Source organism: Vipera ursinii (genome assembly GCF_947247035.1).
Source record: "Vipera ursinii genome assembly, chromosome: 1".
In the NCBI taxonomy this organism is placed as follows: Eukaryota; Metazoa; Chordata; class Lepidosauria; order Squamata; family Viperidae; genus Vipera; species Vipera ursinii.
In genome coordinates this window covers 108,493,675-108,521,593 of record NC_139512.1, presented here as the reverse complement: position 1 = coordinate 108,521,593, position 27,919 = coordinate 108,493,675, and the positions used below count along the sequence as shown (strand labels likewise).

The following is a 27,919-nucleotide window of genomic DNA, read 5'->3' as shown; positions in this document are numbered from 1 at the left end:
ACCCAGACTTGGCATGTTAGTTTGTAGAGGAGCAAGTATCCTTCTGTAACAAAGGGTGTATGGTGAACTCAGCACTTGGTGGTTGCAATATATTAAACTAGAATAAGTGGGTTATCCACATAGATACCTGAGTTATGCTTTCAGTTACTATAAAATTCCTGTGTTTACCTAATCTTGGATCAAATGTAAAGGGAAGGTTATAAAACAAGATCTAAGTCTAATTTCTGTGTAGATAAGGACCTGGAGAACTCTTTGAGTGCTTTGCTGTCATTTGAGAATACAGAGATATGAGTTCAAGGTTTCATGGGGAGAGTGCAAGATCACACAATTTCCATTTTTTTCATCCTATTTTGTTCAGAAACAAAGACAGAAATAAGCAGTTGGATATAAGCCCAGCCTTATCAGAGCATGTCAGCTGTTTCATTTTTCACCAGCTTCAACATTGTTTGCATTTTTAGTGGGCATTTTTCCACTTCTTGACTATAGCCTGAGACAATGTAAAGTAATGGAACCAAATGAGCGCTTTTTCTCTCCTCCAGGCTTGCATTTATTCTAAGGAAGCAAACCTTAATGCAAGATACTGTGTACCTAATATACGGATGTTCCTAATAAACGGTATATTCACCTCCCCTAGGCCCTACTTCCTATACTATATTTATTCCTTCTTACCACCCTAGATCTAAGAAAAGGGCTTAGTTAATTAATTGACACTATTTTCCACTCTCAAGTGGAAGAGCTGATAGGTGACCAGCTTCGATAGGCAAACATTTGTTCTTATTTGCTACCATATACTCTCACATGTTCAAAATTTAGGCTTATCCTAAGTTGTGCTACAACTCTTGTCTCACAATTCTTCTCCTCAGCACTCTTCTTCCCATGGCTGTTGTGCTGCTGAATACTTTGGTGAGTCTTCTCCCGACTTCCCTCAGCATCTCATAAACCCTTATTTATTTATTATTAAGTAATAAATATTTTATATCAACTGCTCAGTCTATTTTTATCTGATGGGCCAGTGTTACTCTGGAGAGAAATCGATAGTACGCTATCCAAGTTCAAAAGTTACTATAGCTGATCAGTTCATTTTAATCCTTGTAGGATCTTTAGTGGCCAGCCAGCTTCTCTGTTCCTTGGCTTCTTCACATCAAAACTCTCTTTGATCTTGATATGCAATTCTGGAAGTTCCTTCCCATGGTGTCCACTATGTCTCCTCCTTTCTTTCCTCTATTAACTCTGTGTACTATGAGAAGCTCTGTTTAACGTGAATGATAGTGGGAATATTTTTAAGTCCAAATTGGTCTAAGTATGCATTGATCTAAAATTATCACCAAAATATCTGAAAGCTTGTTTCAGATTATTTAGTGACATCTGCTGCTGTTTGCAATGGCAAAACCCAAAGTTTAGCCACTGGATTTGGATTTCAGACTGGTTAATCTCATGAGTTCCTTGGGGCACTTTCTTGGAAAATGTAGGGAAGTATGAGAAGACCTAAGAGCAGCAATAAGATATAGAAGTTTAAAGTTTTGCTCAGGTGGAAATTGATAATGATGATTCTGGACAAGAATGTGGATCCTTATTTTCCTCTTTTAAAATCCGATGTTCAAAACTATTTGTATGAATGTCATTTATAAACTATAGTGTAAAGCACTTTAATAGTTTATTTGCTAAATGGATTGTTGACTGCCCCTACTAGAGTCTAATTGCAGCTTAATGGGGTGTTATATATCTTTATGAAATACAGTTGTTCCAGCAGGAGAAGCTGCAGACCTGAGATTTGTTTCTTTGATCTAATCGGTTGTTCCCTTGGTTGTTACAGTGTAATTTGAGCATAAATACATGGCATATTCTCTTTACATTATTTTACAACAATATGTAAGAATGTAAATTGAAGTATTCTCTCTCCCCCTCCAAACAATCATGTTCTTTTGTTAGTTTACAACTTATATTTAGAGGTGTTTTAATGGATCTTTCAAAGTACCTTCATGGTAATTTCTATAAATAATAATTGTATCCACATTGGACAGTGAAGAGCAAGTTAGGATATGCTGCTATAAATGAAAATAATGCAGAAAGATGATGCTGAATGGAACTATCCTTAATATCTTCCCCTATACTCAACACATTATATCTAAACTCTGAAGTCTATTGCCATGGAATTGTTTGAATCTTTATCTTCTCTAAGTGGGGGGAGGGTAGGGAAGGATTTAAATGAAAAAAGGAAAGTGTACACATTTATTAATCACATTTGGAGAAGATATATCATCTTCAAAATGAAAGGAAACAACACTGGCCTACCTATATTGTGTTATATGATATTGACTGCATAGTCTCCTATAATTATTTGGTCTGCAAATCAAATGATAAAAGATCATTGTTGTTAGATTAATTGTACAGCTGTCTGAAGCTACTCAAACATTTTGGGATTCCAATCATAATTAAGGAAAGCCTTACATGTGTTCTCCATGAGTAATTTGGGGTAGAGCCAGCAGAAGGCTATAATTTGTAGGATCTTTAGCATCTTAATATTCCCACTTTTGGGCTGCCCTACACCATATTTATGCAACTGCACTCCTCTTAGAAACTTTCGTTCTTCTGCTTGGGGGGTTGAGAATAAACTGAATATGGCATGTGTAGAATTTTGCTAAGAGATATTTAATAGATACAAAATTGCTTTTAGAAGTCAGAGTGATGAAAATGGCCCATCGTGTAATAGAAAATTATCATTTGTTGTATTTCTTGACCATACTTTGATAATTTCTGCATCCTTGATTGCCTAGCAAAAGATACTACTTCAATTTGATGTAATTTGGTGAAAACACTTTCTTCTGACAATTCTCCCATACAGATCATTGTATAAAGAATGTTGTACTATGGACAGCTACCCCAATGTGAACTAAATTGTTTTATCAGGACATATGCAGTGATCCGTTTTGCAAGTCTTTTTTTTTTGCAGTTTTTAGACAATTCTAGGGAAAAATTGTTTTGGTCTTGTATTCCAGCATACAAGACAACCTCAAAATTTAGATTACTAATTGTTAGTAGGACTAGATTGTACTGATAGAGCAAGCAGAATTAAATACAGTAATTTGCTATCTGATATGGGTCTTCATTGCCAGCACATTTATATATTGGATACGTGGGTTGATGGGGGGGTAATTTTTTGACCTAGCAAAAAACATTGGAAATAATTGTTGGGCTATAGTAGCTGAGATTTTTCTCTAGCTTTAACTAACGGAAGAGATCTTTGAGCAAAAGAATAATTATTGTGCTCAGAGCATTGAATACAGAGCAACAATTATCTTTAATAGATTTTTGTTCATTTCCTTGAGACAGCTTTTTACATAGTGGAAATGTTTGGTGAAGAATTAATTGACTTTTTGTGTCAAATCAAAGTAGATTCAGATTAATACATTTAAAGTACAGTAATGTAGTAGAAGTCTTAGAATTGTAGATGAACATGTTACGAGACCACAAAGATTGGTGTAATGAAAAGGTAAAGAAGACATATTGAAGAATACCTCTTAAGAAGTTGTATTACTTATTTTCTGTTCTGTGGCAAGAAAGTCTCCATTGTTATTCCCAATAACAAAGCCTTAGGCATGTACATTGTAGATAATTTCATTTAGCAACATAGAAGATTTAGAAAAAATCTTACAATATAATATTTTCTGTAGCTCTTCCTCTGGGAACAATCATACATGAAATGAAGAACAAAATATGCTGTTACTTATTATATTTATATCAAAACATCTCTTCCATGGGATTTATGAATAGTGTCTCACCTCCCAATGTTTTCTTTGCAATAAATTGTGAGATAAATTAGGCTCAGAAGTCATCCAGTGAACTTTGTAACCACTGCATCATGCTGCTTGGCAGAATGTGATTTTTACATTTGGAAATAAGGAGTATAAAATAATACTGATAGAAACCGCATAAAATGTTCTCTAAGAATGTGTGTTTCTATATATAGCCAAAACATATACACAGGCATAACAAGCATTATATGAGAATACTGCCTTATTCTTAGAAATAGTACTGTAGCTATAGTGCTAATTCAACCCTTGCATGAAAATAGCAACTCCGTTTTTCATTACACTGATTTGATCCTTGGCTTTTTCTTCCCCTCTCTACTTCTTTACTGAGCTCTTGCTGACAGCTCTTATTCATTCACACTTAAATGATTTCATTGGAATGCAGAAAGTTATATATGGCAGAATAAGGGATGCAATATGATGGTAATCAGTGATGGAGCTTGGACTCTCTAAATTAGCCCTTTATTCCTTGGATTCCTTATTGTGTTCAAAGACAAGGACAACAAAATGTGTCTTGGTGTGCAGCATATTTCACTCTATGGGGAGATGGACAGTTTCTAAATAAATATAAATCAAATAAATGTTCTTTTTAAAATAAAATAGCATCATATCAAAGCTTAGGAGTCCATACATTTTGTGACCAAAAAAGGGAATTCAGTAATTTTATTTTATTCCCTACTTCCATCTCTGTAGCTCTGATCCTGAAACCTGGTGGTCAAATAATTTGTGGCTCTGGTTTCAGGTTGCTGCTAATAAACATTCAGTTTAACAGAATAACAGAGTTGGAAGGGACCTCAGAGGTCTTCTACTCCTGCCCAGGCAGGAGACCCTATGCTATTCCAAACAAATGGTTGTCCAATCTCTTCTAAAAAGCCTCCACAGCTTCTGAAGACAAGCTATTATACTGGTTAATTTTTTCACTCTTAGAAAGTTTCTCCTTAGTTGTTGCTTGCTTCTCTCCTTGAATATTTTCCATCCATTGTTTCTTGTCTTCTGGTGCTTTGGAAAATAAGTTGACCCCCTCTTCTTTGTGGTGGCCTCTCAAATACTGGAATACTGCGATCATGTCACCCTTAGTTTTCTTTTCATTAGACTAGGCAAGGGAGGGAGGAAGGAAAGTTGATTTACTATATGTCTTTCAACCTCAACTTAGTTGTCTGTTGGGCAAACCTGGGCACATTAAAACATGATTGTGTCAGTAGAGGAAAGTCACCCGTGAAGAAATCTGCCCTCTTGTGTTTTGGATCCTGCAGTAGGTGAGAAGCTAGCATTGATTTTTAGAGACGTGTGTGACTAGAGGCTCTGATCTGAAGGTGATTGGGCACGAATACCATGTGACATTATATTTATTTTATATTTATTTGATTTATATACCGCCCTTCTCCCGAAGGACTCAGGGCGGTGTACAGGGCAATAAATATCAAAAATACAAGATACAAAAGTTAAAAGAAAATTAAATAATTATGCCCAATGCAATAGATAATTAAAATCAATATTAAAACCCCAAACCCATCAGACCAGGCCGGCTTGTTCAAATAAATAAGTTTTCAGATCACGGCGGAAGGAGTGAAGGTCGGGAGCCATCCGGACTCAACCGCTAAGTGGTTCCAAAGGTCTGGCGCACCCACAGAGAATGCCCTCCCCCTGGGGGTCACCAGTCGACATTCTCTGACCGGTGGCACCCTGAGGAGGCCCTCTCTGTGGGAGCGCACTGGACGAAGGGAAGTTGACGCGAGAGGCCTCGAGGTTGACCTCTGCCCCCCTGCCAACACCGACTGTGAGCGTCCCAGGAGATAGGAGGAGAACCACTGGAGATAGTGGGAGATAGTGGGAGAACCTCCCACTCCCAATCCCCTGAGACGCCGCAGCAAGATACCATGGTTGATGGTATCAAAAGCTGCTGAGAGGTCTAATAGGACTAGGACAGAAGAACAACCCCTGTCCCGAGCCCATCAGAGATCATTCACCAGAGCGACCAATGCCGTCTCCGTGCTATGCCCGGGCCTGAAACCCGATTGGTACGGGTCCAGGTAATCAGCTTCCTCCAGGAACAAAGGGAGCTGATGCGCCACCACGCTCTCAACAACCTTCGCAAGAAAGCGAAGCTTGGAGACCGGACGAAAGTTGTTTAATACAGCTTTAGATTAGATTATAGAGACTCAGTGATAAGATGAGTGTCCTTATTCCCTCTTTGATTTCATAGAGAGGACATTATTAGGGCAAGATTATTTATCTTGAAGTAATGCTAATTTTGGGGTGTAGGAAAATTGTTGCCTTTACATGTGTGGAACTATAACAGCATTATTTCTCCAAGGTGTAGTTTTTCAATGTGTTCCTTTCCAAACCTCAGTAGTCCTAGTTAATGTCAGCAAATAGTTATATTATTTCCAGCATCGTAATTCTTAATGGACTTTTGCTGGCATCAGGATTGATGAGGTTATAAGGATCTGTTTATAGATATGTGATGAAGAGATTAATTTTTTTTGTATTTTAAGAGAAGGTGATTAGTTGTTAAAACTGTTTATAATTGTTATGATGAAGGAGAAGGGTTCTTTTTAAATATTTCTTTTATTTTGCTAAGTCATGAGCCAGTTTCTTTTGTAGGCCCTGTATAGCATCTTTTCCCATATCATTCTTATAGCCTGTCATTTTAAAATCCACTTTCAGAAGATTACAATTAAAGGAGGAGGACACTTTAATTTACTAATACAGAATAAAGCAACATATTTTAATACTGGACATATTGGATGTTTGAACCATTAACTCAGCAGCTGATTTTAAGACTGTTTAAAAGAGTTTATGAAAGAGGAACACGTTTTATCTAGCCAGAATGTCAGCATGAATTTTCAGACCTTGTTTCTGCTTAAAATCTACCGTTGGGTTACCCATTATCAGCAATTGTTATTTCCAGAGTTGTATGTAAGACAAAAAATCAGTCTAACATACAAAAGAGAGAAGCTTTGTGTTGTCTTGCATTTTTGTAGTAAAGGATTTGATAAATGTTTGCTGGATGTAGATTTTGGTCAGTGGGATAAAATAATAATGGAATTTATGGCAGAGCAATCTGTCAGCACAGCAGATTAGAAAGGCTGAATGAGGGGAAATCTAATTGCATGGGTTTTAAGTTCTGAAGATGGAAATATCTTGAATGTTGCCCTTTTTGTTTCCATTGTGTAGTGAAGTGCCTGTGAAAAGGATTCATGGGTAAAATAGTTTTGAGAAAAGGAACAAGCCTGAATGCTACATTGAACAAAGAACAGGTTTTTTATTCCAAAATCTGCTGTTACTTCTCATCATCATCAGGTTGCTTTTGAGAAAAACTTAAGCTCTGTTGTATTCAAAGCCATTTTGAATCAACCTTGGTTAGGGAAGGATTCCTGTGAGCATACATACTTCCGTTTCCCAATTCTGTTCTTGCAAGCAATCGTCCCAGTTACTACCTTTTCAATCGTATCTGTACCGACACATTTTATTGTTACATTTAATTTCGCCTAACGTTTGGAATGCCATATGTTCCTCCTCCTTTGTTGCTGTTGTTATTGAAGAAGCAGTATTATTGACTGTAATTAAAACACCAAAGAAAGGTATGTAAGAATGGTGCGGTGGAATCAAAGCAAGAGTTTCTGGCAGAAATTCAAGTGTTTGGCATGTTGACTGAAGATAAGCATGTCAGCTTTTTCCTAATGATTATATTACCGTGTTGTCATGCATTGTGTACAGCAGTGATTCTCAAACTTGGCAATTTTAAGATATAGGGACTTCACCTCCCAGAATTCCTCAGCCTGCATGGTTGTCTAGACCAGCAGTCCCCAACCTTTCCAGCTTGGCAGAATGGTGGGGGAGGGAGAGAGGAGATGGTTCCGTGTGAGTGGCAGGTGTGCAGATTTGCACGTGCCCACTGCTCACATAAATGGAGCTTTGTGTGAGAGCACGAGAATCCACCACTTATTCAAGTGGAGCTGCGCATATGCTCAACTGCCACTTGCGTGGCCCGGTTCCAAACAGACCACGGCACGGTAGTGGGCTGAGCCCTCTTTTAACTTCAGCTCCAGGTTTTGCTCTCCTTCTCCTACACATTCCTTCCCTATCAATTCAAGAGAGAAACAGCAAATCCAGATTCACTCATATGCATATGGTTCGCTCTGTATGAAACTCCCCACCAAACCTGGCTCTGTAGAGGGCAATTCAAAGATTTGCACAAGAGTTATTTAAAATTCAGGGTTCTTACCTTGCCCAATAATATCGAGGCAATTCAAAGGTTCACACTAGAGGATTTACAAGATACAGAGCAGAGAATTTACTAGAAATAGGCTAAATAATAAAGCTGGGCATGCTTTGAAAATAATTTAGAATAAATGCTTCAGAGCTTGTGCAAACACAGTCACAGCCCTTCCTCATTATTTTTTAAAATAACTTCCCCCCCCCCGCCCTACTGTTCCCTCCAGATTTCCACGCAAGAGCTGTAGTAACTTTAATGAATTGATACTTGCAGCCTTGTTCAGACTTGCACAGAAAAAACATATTATGAGGCATCATTTTTGAAACATGCTTGGCCCTACAAGACAGCAGTAAACCCAGATGTGAAATTGCACCATCTTTTAACCGCATATGCTTCTATGATCTGGAAAGCTGAATTTTGCTGGATTGTAAACATGCCATCTGATGTCCATTTAAGCATCTGTTTGAAACATGTTTTTATTTCAGCCAAACTGCCAGTATTTTTGTCCCTCATAGCATCTTGACAATGAACTGAGTGCAGTAATCACATCAGCTCAACTAGTTGCTGTAAGATGCATGTTTCACTGCCTGAAGTATAATACAGTATAGAATAGATATTTGCTTGCAGAATGGAGTGCAAGGAGAAAGTCTGGGTGGAGTGATTTAATTGCTAGACAGGTAGCTTGTACATACATAGGCTGCCAGCTGCAGAAAAGACAAGCTAGTAAGTCAATAGGAAAGCAGGGAGACACTTGTTTTGATGGCCACCTGGCTTGGGGAAACATAACTGTGGCAAGAAAAGACCAACAATATTGTGTTGGTTTACTGGGAGAAACAAAACAGCTTCCCTCATTTTTTGTAAGCAGGTTGAAAATTAGTGCAAGGCTAGGGTTTTCCTCTTCCTCTGCAGATTAATAGGAGAAAACCACACAAGAAAGAGAGAATGGAGGAGAGTCAGAAAGTGTGAGAGAGACAGATTAGCTGCATCTGAAAATGCTACCTCTTAAAACAACTTTTCAATTACAATATTAAATACTGCTAAACAATATTTACTTGGATTTAAATTTAATAGATTAAATGAATATTAGCAAGGCAGTTTTAATAAATATAATAAGTGGCAACAAAATTGGACATGTCTTATTCTTGGAAATTTTACTTGCACATTGGTTAAGCTATTATAAAGAAAGCAAAAGAGGTTGATGGAGCCTGTTGGTCAACCACATTTCTTTCTAACTTGCTTTTTTGTGCTTCCTACAAAAGAACAGGAGACAAGACAAATGGCAAAGACCATTGTTAAGGGCATGAGCTATGAAAGAGTCCTAACCCCAATATTCTGAGATACGTAGGAGGAATGGACAGAAAAACAAGGAATAAATTATTATGTGCTTAAACTCATAATTAGAAAATAGTTTGCATAAATTGTTTGGGGTCTGAGATTTAGTAACATACAGTACATGTGTAAAGGTAGCCAAATGCAAATGATTAACATGACTTTCTGCCACATAGAGACAAAATTGGAAGAGTCCCTGAACTCAAATTTAGCTCGTGATAATTATATGGATATACCTTGGCAAGAATATTGGAAAAAGCTTACTATTGCCTTCTTCTGGTTTGATTTTTAAAAAGAAATAACACTTTCTAGCCTAACCCTGAAGTTTTCTGACCCTGTTTTTGGTATAGTTAAGGCACCAGGCTACAAACCAGGGGAGGGTGAGTTTCACAGCTTAGGCATGAAAAATTGCTAGGTGATCTTGGGTGACACTCTTGTCTCAGCCCAGCTCACCTTGTTGTGGTAGGGAAAACAGGAGGAAGGACTATTGGGTATGTTCACCCCTTGGGTTATTAAAAAAAGAATAAAGGTTGGCTATAAATAAATAACATAATAAAAATACAATAAAATATTGAGATCATCCAAGGTTGGCTACTAGATGTGGAGATAAGTCTTAGACCAATGCCACCTGACATTTTGGGATGAGCATTAGTATGTTATAAAAAGGGTAAGGAATAATATTCACCATTCTTTAGTCCATCTCCAGGAGAATTTATTGTTATAATTGCTCTTTTTTAGGATAATTTCAACAATTAATCATATTTTGGCAGTTTGCTGCAGATTGTGCTTCTAATAGCTTTGTTTACACTTAGCAGTGTATTTCCTCCCCAGGGGGTGTAGTTTGTCTTCCTTCCTATATTAGACGAATGTCGGTTTCAATTACAATGATATTTTGTTTAATTTTTATAGCTTTACAGCAACAGCCTTATGCATGTTTATTTGGCTGTATAAATTTCACTGTGATCATTGGAGCTTACTTCTTAATAACGAGGTGCTTAAGATGGAAGACTTCAGGACGACTCTGAACTGACTGATGCATTTGGAGCTGTGAAATCAGTAGGGTGTGCTTTCCAGTGCTCTTGCCCTCTACAACAAGCATTCTTGTCCTCTTTTTTTAAAAAGATTATTCCACTTTTTTAAATATACAACTCAAGGCAGTGATCATACTTAATACTTCTTCCTCCTCCTTATTTTCTCCACAACAACAATCTCATGAGATAGGTTGGGCTGAGAGAGAGTGACGGGCCCAAAGCCACCCAGCAGATTTTTCATGTCTAAAGTTAGGACTAGAACTCACAGTCCCCTGGTTTCTAGGCTAGCACCTTCACCCACTACAGCAAATTAGCTCTCTAGTTCAGTCTTTCATTACTGCCATTAATATAGTCTGGATGCTTTAGCAGCCTCCAAAGGACCCTCAACCCCAGGATCCTGAAGAGATGGAACGCTTGGATTAAAACCAACAATTCCATTTTACAAGGAATTATAAAAAAACAGAATGAAAGTTAATCTTAGTTATATGACTGAATCGTGGAATGAAGAATTGGGATATCCTGTTTTGGATAATCAGTGAGTCCAGATTTTAAGAAATGTAAAGCATGCTCTTTATGACTTAAGAATGAAATTTCATCAAAAACTATTATTTTTATGCCTGCAGTGGTCCCCAAGAATGTTTTTTAAAAGGTTGGAAATTGCTGGTCTTTATTTTAGAAAGAAATAGTTCAGTGTGCATGTAAATGTGATGTTAAACTATATTCCGGAAATATGGAAGTTATAGTTTTATGAAGTTCTACTGAGCTTGAGGGCCAGTACATTTCACACAAAGGCTCTTCTTCCCAGGCCTTGGCTTAGGATCCCTTTGATGTTTGATTCTGATTTCATTTTTCATACACCTGTATTTGTTTTCTTTCATGTATGTTTCCTTTTATTTTTAATGGTAAATTGCCCAGAGTCACTGTAGAGCTGGGCGAATGAATGAATGAATGAATGAATGAATGAATGAATGAAAATCTGTGCTTCTGATACTAAGGAATAGTTTCAGGATATAAATTTATACTGTTTTTTTCCAAAAACTCTTTAGGTTTCAAAAATGAGTCACTGAAGCACTATGTTTCCAAATGGTCTAGATTTAATTATAAGATAAAATAAGGTAAAGGTAAAGGTTCCCCCGCACATGCGTGCTAGTCATTTCCAACTCTAGGGGGCGGTGCTCATCTCCGTTTCAAAGCTGAAGAGCCAGCACTTGTCCGAGGACATCTCCGTGGTCATGTGGCTGGCATGACTAAATGCCAAACGCGCACGGAATGCTGTTACCTTCCCACCATAGTGGTCCCTATTTTTCTACTTGCATTTTTACGTGCTTTCAAACTGCTAGGTTGGCAGAAGCTGGGACGAGTAACAGGCGCTTACTCTGTTACGCGGCACTCAGGATTCGACCCGCCAAACTGCCGACCTTCTGATCGACAAGCTCAGCATCCTAACCCACTGAGCCACCGCGTCCCTTTATAAGATAAAATACTATACTATAAGTACAATACTATATTGATACTAAGCAGATATTATATAAATCTTTATGCTGCTGAATTTTTTTCTGTTAGTATTGTAGTTATTTCTATTCCATTATTACAAATATATTTTTTAAAAATGCTCCATTGCTTTCACCATCATTGCTGTCCTTGCTGTGAACAGCCTTTAGTACTCAAGGCCTCATGCATCAGTTTTCCGGTGAATGAAAATCAATATGTAGTGAGGATTCTGGGCATTTTCAACCTAATGTTCGTCTGTGTTTAATATTGCTGTAATTGAAACTGTATACAGTGCTAACATCTGATTCTAGATATTGATTAACTTCGTCTTCATTTAGTTATTTACCTGGCAAATCTTTTCCCATAAAGTATATCAAATTGTGATTTAAGTCCTTCACTAGTGTAGAGAGTAAAGAAGATGACCTTGACAGATATATGCAAAAGCTGTTGCTTAATCATGTTTAAGTTCAGAAAATCCTGATAACATTTAGAAGCAGCTGAGAAAGACACTTTCCTAATTTTCTGAACTATAAGACAGAGGAAGGATATACAGCATAGACATGCAAGATTCTGTTACTATAATCAATGATAAAAGTAATTTTAGCTTTCCTTTGGAGTTGGTTTTATGGTCTGGTCTACTAGTGGGGCTGACAATATGGAAATACATTCTTCCCCTTCTCCTCCTCCTCCTCCTCCTCCTCCTCCTCCTCCTCCTCCTCCTCCTCCTCCTCCTCCTCCTCCTCCTCCTCCTCTTCTTTACCATTATATAAACTTCGTACATTTCTCCAAAGCTACCTTTATACACATAGGACCCTATATACTGGGCTAAAGGCATGACAAAGGAGCAGATTGATTGTTCCACACACAAGATTTAACTGGCCAGAATAGTGTGTAACGTGGATCTTGATTGCATATACCCTTATCTTTCTCTTAGTTATTGATTAAACATTAGTAAACATGATCATGATTATCACTATTATTTTTATGTACATTGAAAACGTATGCACCGGAGACCAATTCCTTATGGGTCCATCCATACTTGGCCAATAAAGAATTCTATTCTATTCTATTCTATTCTATTCTATTCTATTCTATTCTATTCTATTCTATTCTATTCTATTCTATTCTATTCTATTCTATTCTATTCTATTCTATTCTATTCTATTCTATTCTATTCTATTCCATTCCATTCCATTCCATTCCATTCCATTCGTAAACTTCAAACAAGATTGCTGGCAGGTTGAACAAAAGCAGGCAAAAGTAGGGAGAAAGGTCTTAATGACAGGCAGGAGATAAAAAGAGGAATTGATATCTCTATCAGCCATGTCTCTATATCAAAAGACATGGATCTTTCCAGAGTTACAGGAAACAATACTGTGGGTGGTCATTGCCATGGGCTTTGGTTGCTCTAGCCTTAACTTTTTTGTGCACATGGCAGTAGCAGAATGCAGGTGGAAAAGTTGGCGATGTCTTCTCTGTTCTGCACCATGAAGGAAACAATTTGGTGGACTGTGACTATGCATTCAGCAAAGAGCAGATGGCAATAGTTGAAAGAAAACTTCAGTTCCACCCCAGTAGAGGCAACATAAGAACTCCCCTTAGCTAGAAATAACATGAAGAGTGTCATCTGTTGCTTGGCTTTCTGAAACCTATTACATTATAAAGAAATCAAGTCCTTAAAAATCCATGCAAAATCTGACTGTTGTATGAGTAGAAAATCTGGTTAAGGACTGTTGCGATCTGGAAGGTTGGATGGAAAAGGATTAATGGTGGTAGAAGGATGTCTACCGGTGCATCTTTCACCTGGAACAATTGCACACAGAATGGCTTGGGAAATCTCTGGAGGGAGAGGGCTATCTTGGCAAAAGTTTTCCTTTCTGTAGACGTAAGTAAGCTTCCCAATTTTGCGCTCATCAGATTTTTTGAGGACACAATGAATTTGGGGGGATTATTTTTGAGCATCAATTTTTGTTCTATGGGAAATGTGAAATAGGAATAGTAACTGTAAAATATATAAGAATGCTAACTGCACATATTCACTTTTGTTCATCATACATATATCTGTAAAGAAACCTAGCCATGCCTTCTAGCAAAGAAAAACAACTCACCCCTGGATTTTTTTTTATCACTTTATAAAATGGGTAGCAAATGAAATGTGAAGAGTTTTCATTTCATCTTTCTTTTCCTTCTGGTTTTAATTGAGCTGATCATTTTTCTCTCCTAAGCCAGAGAACAAATGAGTGCTCTTGGTGTTCTTTAGTTCTGAAGCAGAAAGGTAGACAGATGTATTTGTGCTAGATAGACACAATTACTTAAGTGCAGGAACAAGCTGTGAACCAAATTTATGCCCACGGCATGAAGAAGGAAAGAAAAAAAAAGATGTCATTTGGTAGCTTCCCAGGCTCCTCATAAATTTCAAAATGGTGTCTTTTTAGTTGCCTGTAAAATGCAACCCTGGGACTATTAGATGTTGTGCTGGTGAAGGTGATAGGAAATGAGAGAAGAAATTTCCTGTCCCTAGACATTTAATGATTTGTCAGTCAATTAACTGGAGGTCAGATGTATCTGCAGGGTGTTAAGAGTTACATTCAAGCAGGCAATGATATCAAAGCCTTATATAGGTAGTGTCTTGTAAGATGAACCTACTGTAAATCTTTCTGTTTGTATGTGCAGAATGTCACATTTTGAATTACAAACTCCCAAGATCATAATCTGAAAAAAATGACGCAATTGGCGTATTTCTTCTTAAATACTCTAAATGAGTGTAAAATATGAGGAATAAAAAGTTGCTCACTATTTCGGCAAGGTACTAAACCATAACTGCAATTAACTTGGCCAGTGCAAATACTTCTTCTTGTATTTTCTGCTCTGAACTGGTTGTTGTCATGTTTTCTACATGTCCTACTGTGACTACACATTGAGAATCCTGTTTACTAGTGGCAGAAAAGCATGAAAAGCAGCCAAGTACTTTGTAGACCACTGGAGTAGGAATACCTTCTGGCTTATACATTTGATACTACTGCTCTGGAGCTTTACAAGCTATTTGAAAGCATATTTTATACAGTGAGCCATCCCTAAAGGTGGGAACTGTATCTATAAATGTATCTTTGCATAATTACATATATAAATGTGAAGCACCTTGAAATCCCATAATTTATTAGCGACTATATTCAAGTTGATGATCCCTGCAGGCTGGTTGGACATATTTGCTGCCTTATTTATGAAGAAATGATAGTAAATAAAGGGTGAAATATTCAAGAGTTGTAGGCAGCACTGTTCAGAAATGGGCTGCTTTTGCAGTTATGGTAAATTTGGTTGTTCAGAAAGCTATTAAGCTGAGGACATTTATTGGATGGTTCAAATGTATTGAGCCTCCAAATCAGGTTTGATTTATTAAGCTGAGGGGTTGCCTGTCTAAATAAAACCATTGTTATTAGGTGTGTACTGCGTATCCAAACAACTTCCAAAGTGATTTATGATTGTGGCTCAGTTGAATGAACAACAGTTAAAATTAGTGTAGCTTCAGATTTGAACAGAAAAGCAAACAGTTGTTAATAGAAAGTGGAAAGAAATCCTTTCAGTGAATATGCAGAGCAGGGAGGTTGAGTGGCAAACAGGTCTTTGAACCTTTAACACAAAATGGTGTCAGGGATGTTACGATCTTAAAAAGTACTGATGGGACAGGAAGATGTACAAGTTTGGGACTGCAACAATTTTGAAAAAAAGAAGCTTTCAACTTTGGAGAAGCCTTTGATATCTATAATTCGTTTCCTGGCATCAAGAGATTTCTGATCTGCAAGTTTCCCATAGCAAAAATTCCAGTTGTCAGTTCCTATCACAACCTGTTTATCCATTTTTAAAAATGGTTTCTTCTTAACTACAACCTCTCTCAATTTGCCTAATAATTACTACCTTGTATCATCAGAAATAATTTCTTGGAGGTTATTTTCCCCCCATTATGATTTCTGTTAGAGCACAGCAGAAAGCCTCTGTCATTATTAAGTTTTCTATATGCTAAATCAATAATTAATATCTGAAATTGTGGCAGCTTTTATAGTTTCATTATTCTATTATTTCAGTGTAAACACTCCAGTTCTCTTTATACAATTAATCTGATACTCTGTGAAGCTGAAAAATCTGCTGTTTGGCTATAGATTTAGTATTCTGACTGTTTATATTTTTTACTGTTATAATGTGACTGTAAAATTGATCAAATAATCAAGTTACAGCAAAAATATCCTTACCAGAGATACTTAATTGAGCAATCACTACGCATTATATTAAGATCTTTTTATTAAAGTGAGTATAATTAATGAGTCTTTGAAAATTGTGAGAGAGGAGAGTCTCGTTCTTTCTGGAATGTAAGTGTAGCATTCAGTGTGATTGATGTGTGGAAATGTAAAAAGTGCTGTTTTCTGTCAAGTTTCACAAGTAAAGGATTAACCTTTCTCTGACAGTTTTGATTACACAAGAACATGACACCACATGTTAATGTTAATGGACAATATTGATGCATTTTCAAGAGTTATGCAAGCGCTAACACTGGAGAGTGGCTTGCCCTCACAAGAAAATGGAAAATGTATTACCGGTACTGTTTATTTCAGAATTGATTTATCCGTTTTACAGCAGGATAAATGTTAATAAGTCCTAATAATGAAAATGTTTCCAGCCAGGTTGTTTAATAATAATATATATTATTATAACAATGGGGCAGAGTACATTGAATAAAAGCACAATCCTCAACATCTGAAGTCCATGATGTATAAAAAAATACAGCACACAATCCAGAAAAAATACTGAATTTTATATCTTACTTCTTAACCAATGACAGACTTCCACATTGCCATCTACTCCAGCTTATGTTGGTTTTTCTTTTGTATCTTATAGTTAATCTCCTTTCCAACCATACCTAGTCCATTTTAAATCAGAACTGAGTGTTCTGTTGTTAATTGTAAATGCCAAATTGTGCATAATACTGCCATATCTTTGTCAGGCAGACAAAATCACCTGTTAACACCTAGGCTCCACTCATCTGTATTTCTCACTGGCCAAGGTTCTTATGTCAGGGATGGCAAAATTGGTTAGGGATGGCAAATTTGCTTCTCCTGTGCTACTTATAAAACAATAATTGTTTTCTCAATTTGCCCTTGATTTGATTTGCCAATCCAATTAAGGTAAGTATATTTATTTAGCTAGTTATCATACTTCTACCCTATGATTAAAGTGTCTCTGTGGCATACAGTATGTATAAAACAAGTATTAAAATATCCACAATTAGATTAAAACTTATCTGAATCATATCGTAAAGCAATATAACAGTGACCACATCCTCCTAGCATAAATGCAGAAAAAGCATCAAAAAATGCACAAAAGCATCAGAGTTAAACTTAGGAAAAAGTGCTCCGAAACAGCTCATTTGTTAACATTTTCCAAAAAAAATTGCTGGGAAGAGGGCTAACTGATCTTTTTGGGGGAGGCTGTTCCAGAGTTAAAAATTCTTGTCAAAGTAAGAAAAGCTTCCGGATAAATGTACATCAGTCTCCCTGGGTAGTTTATTAAAAACACTGAATTTTAGAAGATTATTTATTAAGAACATAACTATTGTGTGCATAATATAAGTATTTAAATCCATTTTCAAATTATTCCTCAGATAAGTGTTAGCAAAGTGGGATGAAATTTAAAGCCAGCTGGAAGCTTGAGTATACTGTAGGTCATTGAGAAGGCCACAAAATACAGGTAATCCTGAACTTACAATAGCTCATTTAGTGAATGTTTGAAGTTACCACGGCACTGAAAAAAAATGACTTATGACCATTTTTCACACTAATGACCTTTGCAGCATCCCCATGGTCATGTGATCAAAATTCAGACACTTGGCAACTGACTCATATTTATGATGGTTGCAGTGCCCCAGAGTCATATTATCCTGTTTTATGATCTTCTGAGAAGCAAAGACAATGGGGAAGCCAGATTCATTTAACAATCATGTTACAAACTTAACAACTGCAGTGATTCAGTTAACAACTGTTTTTAAAATGGGGCAAAACTCATTTAACAAATGTCTCATTTAGCAACAGAAGGTTTGGGCTCAACAATGGTTTATAGGTCCAGGATTACCTGTAATTCCAAAATGATGTCTTCTGAAACTTTTCTGGACTTCATGGTGCTACCTGGATATTGTCATAAAATGCTATTGCTGCTTGGATCTCTGCTAATTTCCTCAGGGATTCTACAGTACTTGAGTGGGAGGCAGATAAACCTTCCAGATAACCAGATACTGGAGATCAGGGACAATTGATACTCTGCTAGATCATTGTCCTCAGATCTGCATTCAGATCTGGAATGGGTATGAAACCACTAGAAGATGGAGTTAAAAATGGCTGGAGGAATAGGATCCAATTTCATATTCCAATCTCCTGAACCAAATGTATACGTTGAAGGTTGCTGTATTTTCTAACTATACTTTAGGTACAGACAACTGGAAGGTCAGATGCTCTTTCAGTTCATTGCAGTTATGAGGAATATAATCATCCTGGTTATTTATTGTATTTGGTGAAACTGTACTGGTGTACTGAAAATTATCCATGAGACCTTTTAATTGGATGTTCATGAGGGCTTCATAACTGGCATTAGGTTCAAACCCACCCACCCCTATTTATTATAGTTTTCTCAATTTCTGTAGGTGTAATTCACAATAATTCTTGGCATAATACATTTGCTTATAAAGTACTACAGACTTTATTTTTTATGTTTTTATTACAGCAGGCAAACATGGTTCTTCCTCCCCCCGCCCCCCAAATGTATTACATCCCAAAAATTTTGGAGAGCAAGATTTTGTTTGTTTATGTGAAACTCAAAGAGAAATTGAAATAAAATTGTACTCCGGTGTTTTATGTATTATGATGCTACTGTGAGGAGGTTGCTATTTTAACTTTCATATAAATGTGTGGACGTTTGCTTCTGTTCATTTAAATTTAGCTCAATGCACTAATCTTGCAGGGAAGAGGGACTAAAATCTATGTTGTTTTGCTTGGAGACATTTGAAACTCAATTTCCCTTAATGCTTTGTTTTCCTTCAATAATGGTTCAATATTAATTTATTACTGACTTTTGCAGTATTACGTTCACCTTACCTTCCAGAGTTTCTTATCTGTATGTTGCCCTGTATGGAGGATATTGCTCGCTTCCTAGCTTCTAATCATGATTACAGCTTGGGATTGTATTATGCTTTGGTCTTAACCATCTCAAATGGTAGAACACAGTATTTTACAAAAATGTTAACATGCGTTTCCCCATTAGAACATACAGTAAGTCAGATTTAGCATCTTCTTTATTTATACTTCAATTTTACCCAGTGCTTTTTTTGTAAAAGAAAAAGGTGCCAGAACTCAGACATGTCATACAACCCGCCTTGCCTACCCTATAAGGTTCCATCCAAAAAAGGTGCCGGAACTCCGTTCTGAAGGTTCTATATGACAAAAAAGCCCTGATTTTACCAATGAGCAACTTTTTAAAAATCTGCATGATCAAATGGAAAAATGTAAGATTTTTGCACTCTAAAATAAGCCCCCTACTATCCCTCAGGAAGTGTCTTTTCTGGTTTAATCAAATGTTATTTACCTAAGATTGGAGCTGCTCCAAGGTTTAAGAAGTCCTCTTGGGTTGGGAATTATGTGTCTCCTCTAAGTACTTCACTATTGTTCTGCTACCTCCAGAAGGTTTCCTAACTTGATCTGTCTCAAAGGCTTCACTTACACCTACCGGTACCAGGAACTTCATAGGGACACGGTGGCTCAGTGGGTTAGGACGCTGAGCTTGTCGATCAGAAGGTCAGCAGTTTGGCGGGTCGAATCCTGAGTGCCGCGTAACAGAGTGAGCGCCTGTTACTCGTCCCAGCTTCTGCCAACCTAGCAGTTCGAAAGCACGTAAAAATGGAAGTAGAAAAATAGGGACCACTACGGTGGGAAGGTAACAGCGTTCCGTGCACCTTTGGTGTCTAGTCATGCCGGCCACATGACCATGGAGACATCCTCAGACAAGCGCTGGCTCTTCGGCTTTGAAACGGAGATGAGCACCGGCCCCTAGAGTTGGAAATGACTAGCACGCATGTGCAGGGGAACCTTTACCTTTACCTTACCAGGAACTTCAAGAAAGTTCATCCCACTTCAGATTAGATTTCTGTACTGAAGCTTTAAAAAAGTAGAACAATTTATTTCATTATTCTTTTAACTAATCTAACAGTGAGTGGAAAAGAGATTGATAAAAATCCAATAGCTAGTTTAAAAAACACATCATTTCTTTGGAGACCATTAAATAAAATAAGGCTAGCAAATGTTAGCAGAAGGAGAAGGGCAAATCTCTTTTTGGGAAATTAGCCAAACAGTCATTTGTTGTGGTAGCTTATTTTCAAATGATTCTCTTCTAGGACTAAAAAGTTCCACCACTCTGATCAGGCCACAAGCAAAGCCAATGCCATTTGTTCTTCTGTTGTTTCCATTCTTCTTCTTTTTTCTTCAAAGCTGAAGTTTCTTAACCTGCTGGGCAGGAGAAGGACTCTGTGAGTTTGTGATGGCTTGGACATCTGCTGTTTTTTTACTGATCACAGGGGAATTTCCCACTTTTCTCCTGGATCTTAGAGCTAATCTGATAGCCGTACTTTCTAAGAGGTGATCAAATAAACTTACATTTGTTTTTTTCTTTTCCAGATTATTTGAATCCAGCAGATTTACGAATTCCTTGGTGCAGGCTTCAAATCAGGTATTTACCTTGTTTTCTACAAAATTTTCAAAGCTAAACATGTTTCCTCCCCCCTCTATTCCTGAGTGATCTTTAAAGGGTTTTAAGAAAAGAATGTGTGAACTTCTTTATTTTGGAACATTTGCATGGGCACCAGAAACAAAGCAAATATTCTGTATTGTACATTTGGAAGCATGTTGTCCTTGGTCCATGTCAATCAACTGAGAAAATGGAAGCAATTGTAATGATGGTCTTTAGAAATTTAAACTTTTTGATGGCCATGGAGAATGAGAGGCAAACAAGAAAATGGATGATGGGCTATGATAAAAAGAGAGAACAGAACATAAACGTGAGGCTTTTTGAAGTAGATTCTGGTATATGATATATGTTTCAAGGCTACAAACCACCTGGAAATATGCTTATGGTTTTATTTCTGTATTTGTAAAATTATTAGCAACCTGAAAAATGTACCTCACAGATTGAAACTGGTAAAATGTTCAGTTCCTTGTTTTTAGTAGTTAAATTTGTTGTTGTTAGCTACGAAGTCATGTCCGACCCATCGCGACCCTATGGACAACGTTCCTCCAGGCCTTCCTGTCCTCTACCATCTTCTGGAGTCCATTTAAGCTCACGCCTACTGCTTCAGTGACTCCATCCAGCCACTTCATTCTCTGTCGTCCCCTTCTTCTCTTGCCCTCAATCTTTCCCAGCATTAGGCTCTTCTCCAGTGAGTCCTTCCTTCTCATTAGGTGGCCAAAGTATTTGAGTTTTAGCTTCAGGATCTGGCCTTCTAAAGAGCAGTCAGGGTTGATCACCTCTAGGACTGACCGGTTTGATCGCCTTGCAGTCCAAGGGACTCGCAGGAGTGTTTTCCAGCACCATAGTTCAAAGGCCTCAATTCTTTGGCGCTCAGCCTTTTTTATGGTCCAACTTTCACTGCCATACATTGCAACTGGGAAGACCATAGCCTTGACTATACGCACTTTTGTTGACAGGGTGATGTCTCTGCTTTTTAGTGTGTTGTCTAGATTTGCCATGGCTTTCTTCCCCAGGAGCAAGCGTTTTTTAATTTCTTGGCTACAGTCCCCATCTGCAGTGATCTTGGAGCCCAGGAAAATAAAATCTGTCACTACCTCCAATTCTTCCCTATCTATTTGCCAGAAATTGAGAGGGCCGGATGCCATGATCTTGGTTTTCTTAATGTTAAGTTTCAACCCAAGTTTTGCACTCTCCTTCTTCACCCGCAGCAAGAGGCTCTTTAGTTCTTCTTCACTTTCTGCCATTAGAGTGGTATCATCTGCATATCTTAGGTTGTTGATATTTCTTCTGGCAATCTTAATTCCAACTTTTGATTCATCTAGCCTTGCCTTTCTCATGATGTGCTCTGCATATAAGTTAAATAGGCAGGGTGACAGTATACAGCCTTGCCGGACTCCTTTCCCAATTTTGAACCAATCAGTGGTTCCGTGTCCAGTTCTCACTGTTGCTTCTTGGCACACATATAGGTTTCTCAAGAGACAAATAAGATAGTCTGGTACGCCCATCTCTTTAAGAACTTGCCACAGTTTCTTATGATCCACACAGTCAAAGGCTTTAGCATAGTCAACGAAGCAGAAGTAGATGTTTTTCTGGAACTCTCTAGCTTTCTCCATGATCCAGCGTATATTTCAGAGTTTATGTCTTAACTTTGTACTTAACAGAGATATGTTGTATCCAACAAGATAAGCAAGGATTAACACCATGCAAACAATCAAATAGAAAAGAATACCCTAATCAAGGAAATATCAAGGAGAAAACCTTATTCCCGCCAAAACTGGGTTGACAGACTTCTGTATATAAACAGGGAGCAAACCCACACTCACTGGCACTGATGATAATGTTAACTTAGTTGGGCAACTTATTTATTTTTATTTCAAATTTATATAGCTACTCATTTCACAAAACTAGTGATTCTTAGTTACTTACTACAAAATTATGAAACAGTAATTCACAAATAATTATTATCATTACTATTAAAACATTAAAAACTATAAAAAATAATGAACTTAATAATAATAACAGCACCATTTTTCTAGTTCACCAGTTCCTTGGGGTTCCCAGGCATGATGGTGCAACCAGGTCTTGAAGGACCTTTAGAAAGTCAGCAGTGAAGGTGGCAGCCTAACCTAAGAAGGGTGGCTATTCCACAATGTGGGTACCATAGCTGAGAAGGCCCACAACCAGCATGCCCTCTCACCAAGATCTGGTGGAACAGGAAGATGTAATTGGGGAAAGGTGGTCCCTCAGATAACCAGGTCCCATGTACAGCTTTAAAGGTCAAAACCAGTAATTTGGATTAGCTCTGGAAACAAACAGGTAACCAATATAGTTTGAAAAGTAGACGTGTACTTTGTGTTCTACAAGGGGCACACATAACTGCCAGTGCCACAGCATTTTGCATCAACTCAAGTTTCCGGATACTCTTCAAGGGCAGCCTGCTGTAGAGTGAAACATTTGCAGGCAAACAACCAAGCCAGAGAGCACCAAGGATGCCACAGTTTTTAAACTGTTAGTCATTTATTTATTTTTTATTTTAAATGTGAGAAAGGAAAAAAAAATCCTGATTTCCACCAAACAATCTACTCACTTTTAGTCAGTTGTCAAAAAAGAAAGCTATCGCCTATTAGGAAGAATCTAGTTTATGACACTTTATGATGGGACCAACACATCTTGGTTTGCTTCAGATCCATTCTGAGGGCATGTTTTTCATCTTGGATCAGGGAACAAACTCCCTTGTTGAAAAGAGAGCCATTACTCAGCACTTGAACTGGAATATTTCTCGTTCCTCAGTGTGGGAGAATTTTTTTTTCCTGTGGTGCTGTCTGAGCTTGGTTGTTTTCTTGCAGATGTTTCAACGCTAAATTAAGTAACAATATCAGTGCTAGTAAGGAAGTGTGATTTGCTCTCATTTTGTATATTGGTGGCTTCCTCTGTCAGTGTTGGTTGACATGGACTCAGTGGTTCTTTGATTGGGCTGTTGTTTACTGTCAGCTTGTTTGAGTTGGTACTTTCTCGACTGGGGCATTGTTTCTTCTTGATCGTTGGTCTAGTGCAGGGGTAGGCAACCTTGGCTCTTTTATGAGTTGTGGACTTCAACACCCAGAATTCCTGAACCAGCCATGCTGACTCAGGAATTCTGGGAGTTGAAGTCCACAAGTCATAAAAGAGCCAAGGTTGCCTACCCCTGGTCTAGTGTTAATCTTGGTCCTAATCTCTGCTCATCTGGTTGTTGATTGCTGATGAGGAGGTGTTTAGGTCTTTTTATTTCCTTTTTGGCTTTTTGACTGTCTGCTTTGAATGGTATGTATAGGTTGAGTTCTTCCCCCCCCCCACATATATAGTGAGGAAATTCAATCTAGCGATGGCTCACATCAGTTTCAGAATGGCCTTTTTCTTCTGTATCTATCATTCGCTTCCCTCATATCCTATGCAGTATTTATCTGATCTTAGAGAGGTCCTATTGTTGTCACTGTCTAGCTGTTCTGCCAACTCTGGCGCTTTAGATGAGGTATTTGGCAGTGATTCAGTCTCTGCTTTATGTCTTCTATGTATCTTTGCTTTCACCAAGAAATAAGTGTTCCTGAATGGTTGCTCTGCTGGACAAATTGTGCTCCCAGACTTGCTGCTAACATTGCATATCTCTTAGTTGTCTGGGTAGTAAGTGAGCCCTTGGAGAGCATCCAATGCACCTTTAGATATGCTTGGTTTTTTTTCCCTCCCTTAAAAACTACCTTCTCAGGACATTATATGGATACATTAGTTGAAGTTTGTAAAGTGAATGGAGTGATGCAATTGTTCACGGTTGTTATTGCATAATACGCTATTACAAAGCCCACCTCATGTGAAACACTATGTATTTCAAATTAATACATTTCAAAAGAATTGTGTTGCATTCAGTGTGCTGTAAAGCAGTCTGTGCCAGGGACGGTGGGATCTCCTTTGTTGTCTCCTGTTGTATTGAATTGCTGTTAATTGCTATATTTGCAATTTAAAGAGCCTTGGTGGAGCAGTGGGCTAATGCCTCCTTAAGTAACACCAGCTGCCTGCAATTAGTGCAGGTTCGCATCCCACCAGGCTCAAGGTTGACTCAGCCTTCCATCCTTCTGAGGTAGGTAAAATGAGGACCCAGATTGTTGGGGGCAATAAGCTGACTTTGTAATAATGCCGCTTGGGGTGTGTGAAAGCCCTAATAAGCAGGCATATACATAGAATGAAGGCTACTGCTAAGTTCGTAAAGCCGCCCTGAGTCTTCGGAGAAGGGCGGGATGTAAGTGGAATTAAAAAATTCTTACGAATTTTTTTTCAAAAAACGGGACCTCTACAGGTTTTTTTGTAGAGAAAACCTATCTGCAGTACTGCAGCAACTGCCAACTACTGAAGGTTTTTCCCATTGGAATGAAAGTCTCATGAGTTCTATCTCATAAAAAGGGATAGAAAGTGAAGCTAAGCAGTGGGCCAGCATTTTGCATAGCAGCCAGGCTACAACCTGAATGGGCATTTTAATGGCTGCACAGCTGTGGCTGAAGATGCAACTACTCCCTTGGGGTCTGTCCTGCTCCACCCTTGGCCCTGTCATTGCCCTCCTCTCTCTAACTTGAGCAAACAGTTCTGCCAAACCACAGTGGCAGAAGCAAAGGCGGCTGCCATTTCTGTCGTCCTTGTGAGGAGATTAATGAGATAAAGTGGTGACTCTCCAGGTTGCAACCTAACAATAGAAAAGTGAGGGTTGGTGTGGTTTTCTTTTTCTTTTTGCACAGAGTAGAACCACATAAGTGTAGCTGTAAATGGTGAGTGTTCTACCTGTTAATTATCTTCGGTTGGGAAATAAAGTATATATATAAAGTATATATGAAATACCCCTTCTCTAAATTATTTCTCTTACTGTAGTATTACCAACGGTTATGAAAAATGATTCTCAATGAAATGATTTCCCATCTTGATGAGTAACAGGGCGTCATAATAAAAGAGATTCCTGATTTTATTTCTGCATGCCTCAATTTCTTAGCTATTCAACTATGGGTAGAAGATCCTATTGAAATCATGCTGCCCACTAGCAGTTCGTAAGAGTATATGGGACCGGATAAGCAGTCTCCTTGGAGTATAAAAGTCCGGTGAGATGTATATTCAGTTTATTAGGCTTGCAACATAGTTAAAAGCACATAGACTTGCAGAGGCAAATCTATGAAACTTGGAAAAGCTACATTTTGACACAGGCTACTGCTTGTACTTCCTTTCTGATCAGTATTTCATTTTTACAGCTGAAGTTTCATTTGCCTTTGTAGCCAGAAGGAAGAGGAATGGCTTGGTGAGGATTTCACTACCTATTGATTACTGCTGTCAAGCAAGATTGCAGATGCCCCCATCCTGTCATTCACTAGATATTTAGTGTAAAGAATATAAGCTGGGCTGTCGACAGTAAGTAACGAGTGGGAGAAAGAAAAAGATTGTGGATGTGCGTAGAATCCAATGTTGGATTTTCCTTGTCTTTTTGTTTCCCTCTCCTGATAATACAACATGAGGGAATTGGGTAGATAGGTAGATGGATAGATAATCATCAGTCTTGCTTTCTGGCTCCTGTATGAGGTTTCCTGATGTTACTAAAAGAAGATGGTGGGAAAAAAATGTGCTCAGAGGAACCTCTGCCTTTAATGTTATCTTAGGGCTCAGCTCTGACCGAAATAAAACTGTATAGTGCCGGTTTTGGCAATAAAAGACATTTGATATTCAAGGGAAAGAAGAAATCACAAAATTAACTGGTTTGGAGAGATACTACGTTCGAAGGAAAGTGTGAAAGAGAGGTAGAGGGTGTTAACAGGAATATGTTTCAGAAAGTATCTCCCAAGATTGTCCTACATGGAGTAATCTATCTAACACCCATTTCCATGTGGCTGTTGTGTATGGGAGCAGATCTTAGCTGGAACAGATTGATGGAAGACTTGAAATCCCGAGTTGCTCCTGATTGGGCAACTTTAGCGTGGGCATTTTTTAGAAGATCAGAACCTTCCCTGTCCTGTCCTGGAACTCAGCCTTCCATTTGTTTAGTGACTGTTTGAAGTTACCATAGCACTGAGAAAAGTGGCTTATGACTGTTTTCACACTTAGGATTGTTGTAGCATCCCCATGGTCATGTGATCAAAATTTCTATGCCGGGCTACTGGTTCATATTCATGATTTCCAGTGTCCCGAGGTCATCACCGTTTGCAACCTTCCGACAAACAAGTGGGGCAGCCAGAATCACTTAACAACTATGTTACTAACTTAACAAGTGCAATGATTCACTTAACAACTGTGGCAAGAATGGTCATAAAATGGGGCAAAACTCAGTTAACAACTGTCTCACTTAGCAACCAAAATTTTGGGCTCAATTGTAGTCATAAGTCGAAGACTGACTATATACGTTTAAAAACTTGGCCCCAAACTACTCACTTTTGAGTTGCCTCTTCTGTAGTGAATCCACCAGCAATGACCTTATCATGCCAAGAAAAAGTTCTTTTTAGGTTTTAGGCCCAGGAAACTGGTGAAATCCTGGAGTCGATGGTCTGTGACAGAAGCATGGACTTCAAGGAAGATGTTTTCTGCAGGTATTAATCAGATAAGTGGAGAGATATACAGACGGTGTCATGTCCATCTCTCTTACTTCTACCCGTCTACCTACTGTCTCTCCCTCTCCTCTCGTCCTCTCCCCCACTCCACCATCTTTTCAGGTTAGCAATCTTCCCCAAAATAGCTTGCAAGCAATGAAAACAAGTGTAAGTAAAACTATCATAAATCTTATTTTAAAACCAACAAGCATATTTATTTCTGGTCCTATTCTGGAACATTTGATTGAAATGTCCTGTGAGCTAGGGAAAGGAAAAATATGGGTAAGCAGAATTGTGGGGTGGTAGTCACCCAAAATAATTCAGCATTATTAGTCAGCAGGTTTTGCCCATTCAATGGTGTATTTCTTGAGCTAGTTGCAACAGTGGTTACTGGATCCTTCTGTAAGTTTTCCCAGCAAGATTCAGCCTGCTCATCTATGAGATCTATTGAAACTAAACCATGTTGAAGTGACATTGTCCTTGACCTCTGTCTCTTTCTGGGCTAAGTCCCTGGAGCGCCTTTGAAGGGGGTCACATTGCACTGGTCTTTGTCCTAAGAAATGTCAAGCATCACATTTTCTGGCTGGCTGGCACCAGGCATCCGACTTTCAGAGTGATTTATTGAGGGGAAGAGTGACAGTGGAGTTTACATCTTTCTCTCTTTCACCAAGTAAAAACTATTGT

General features: G+C 38.2%; 1 protein-coding gene across 1 annotated transcript in view; it reads left to right on the top strand.

Moving 5' to 3' along the window:
- Window positions 1–27,919, top strand: part of TSPAN4 (tetraspanin 4) — a gene marked incomplete at its 5' end in the record, with an annotated part of 744,217 nt that overhangs the window by 299,521 nt on the left and 416,777 nt on the right. The window contains one exon of the mRNA XM_083350677.1: window positions 20,585–20,636. The remainder of the gene's footprint in view (window positions 1–20,584; window positions 20,637–27,919) is intronic.